The sequence below is a fragment of the Mus pahari genome, chromosome 2, assembly GCF_900095145.1.
Source record: "Mus pahari chromosome 2, PAHARI_EIJ_v1.1, whole genome shotgun sequence".
NCBI classification, from domain to species: Eukaryota; Metazoa; Chordata; class Mammalia; order Rodentia; family Muridae; genus Mus; species Mus pahari.
In genome coordinates this window covers 34,169,550-34,172,111 of record NC_034591.1, presented here as the reverse complement: position 1 = coordinate 34,172,111, position 2,562 = coordinate 34,169,550, and positions in this window count along the sequence as shown.

Here is a 2,562-nt window from a genome sequence, read left to right as displayed (position 1 = left end):
ATGTGGCTTCCCTTCTTTTGGCTCATAGATATTCAGGATTGAGAGTTCATCTTGGAAAATTTTACCTTTGATGAGTATGAAGTGCCCCTCCTTGTATTTTTTGATACCTTTGGGTCGGAAGTCGAGTTTATTAGATATTAGAATGGCTACTCCACCTTGTTTCTTCAGACCTTTTGCTTGGAAAATTGTTTTCCAGACTTTCACTCTGAGGTAGTGTCTGTCTTTTTCCCTGAGATGAGTTTCNTGTAAGCAGCAAAATGTTGGCTCCCATTTGTATAGCCAATCTGTTAGTCTATGCCTTTTTATTGGGGAATTGAGTCCATTGATATTAAGAGATATTAAGGAAAAGTAATTGCTACTTCCTGTCGTTTTTGTTGTTACAGTTGGCATCCTGTTTTTGTGGCTGTCTTCTTTTAGGTTTGTTGAAGGACTACTTTCCTGCTTTTTCTAGGGTGTGGTTTCTGTCCTTGTATTGGTCTTTTTCTGTTATTATCCTTTGAAGGTCTGGATTCGTTGAAAGATATTGTGTGAATTTGGTTTTGTCATGGAATACCTTGGTTTCTCCTTCAAGTATTATTGAGATTTTATCTGGGTATAGTAGCCTGGGCTGGCATTTGTGTTCTCTTAGGTTCAGTATGACATCTGTCTATGATCTTCTGGCTTTCATAGTCTCTGGTGAGAAGTCTGAAGTAATTCCGATAGGCCTGCCTTTGTATGTTACTTGACCTTTTCTCTTACTGCTTTTAGTATTCTGTCTTTACTTAATGCACTTGTTGTTCTGATTATTATGTGTCAGAAGGAATTTCATTTCTGGTCNAGTCTATTTGGGGTTCTGTAGGCTTCTTGAATGTTCATGGGCATCTCTTTCTTTAGGTATGGGAAATTTCATTCTATAATTTTGTTGAAGATACTTGCTGGCCCTTTAAGTTGATAATCTTCAATCTCATCTACTCCTATTATGTATAGGTTTGGTCTTCTAATTGTGTCCTGGATTTCCTGTATGTTTTGAGTTAGGATCTTTTTGCATACTGCATTTTCTTTGATTGTTGTATCCATGTTCCCTATGGAATCTTCTGCACCTGAGATTCTGTCTTCCATCTCTTGTATTCTCTTGCTGATGCTCACATCTGTGGTTCCTTATTTCTTTCCTAGGGTTTCTATCTGCAGAGTTGTCTCCCTTTGGGTTTTCTTTATTGTTTCTACTTCCATTTTTAGATCCTGGATGGTTTTGTTCAATTCCATCTCCTTTTGATAGCGTTTTCCTTTAACACTCTAAGGGATTTTTGTGTTTCCACTTTAAAGTCTTCTATCTGTTTACGTGTGATTTCCAGCATTTCCTTCTTAAAGTCCTCCATCATCATCATGAGAAGTGACTTTAGATCCATGTCTTGCTTTTTTAGTGTGATGGTGTATCCAGGATTTGCTATGGTGGGGGAGTTTGGTTCTGATGACGCCAAGTAACCTTGGTTTCTGTTGCTTCTGTTCTTACACTTGCATCCTGTCATCTGATTATCTCTAGTGCTTGCTGCCCCCACTATATCTGATTGGATCCTGTCCTTCCTATAATCCCAGTTGATTCAGGACTTCTTAGAGTCCAGATTTCTCTGTGATTCTTTGATTGTGGGCTCCTGTGAACCTGAGATTCTGGGTGTGTCTGAGTTCTTGGCAGTCAAGCTCCTCTGAGACACTCAAATACTAGTGTGACCCAGCTCCTGTTATCCTGGGTTCCTGTTGTCCTAAGATCCTGGGCATGTTACAGGTCGTGGAAGTGGCGTCTCTTTTGAGAACTGTGGAGTTGTCTGGTCCATTTTAAACCAAGAACCTGAACTTATCAAAAGGATCCTGAGCCAATTATTTGTTTATATTTCATCGGAGACCCATCTCTCTAAATTAAAGCATCAATACAGAACCAGAATATTATCATTCCAGATGAAATAGGTATGCTCGATGAGTTTATAGTCTGACCATTTTTTTTATAGTAAGAAACATTCCCCTCAGAGTGTTTGTACTTGAGAGATTAAAGTTAGAAAACACATATAAGGTAGCCACAGATCTTGCTGAGAGAATTTCTTCTTACAGACAAACATGTTAAAACAGTTTCACTTTCAGATCCTCACTGTAAACAATAAAATAAACATAACCGTAAAAGATGAGAAATTGCAATTTCCCAAATGTACAGCCTAAACAGGTTATTTTGAGGTCATAGATCAGATGTATGCTCAGCTCTGTTCACTGAGAGTGGGGGTTTCCAGTGGCAAAAGATAGCATCAATAAGAACACAGGCCCAGAGAAGACAGAAAATGGACTGCAGTTCAATGCTGATGCTCAGTATAGTTACAAAAGCTTCCACAAATAGGTCTGAAGGGAAAGGGATGCCAACCCTATCCTTCAACAATTTTTTGCTCTGAAATAAGAGGACTGATTCAAGCCAGGTGTTTTGATGCACACCTTCAATTCCAGCACTTGGGAGGGGCAGAGGCAGAGGCAGAGGCAGAGGCAGAGGCAGAGGCAGAGGCAGAGGCAGAGGCAGAGGCAGAGGCAGAGGCAGAGGCAGAGGCAGAG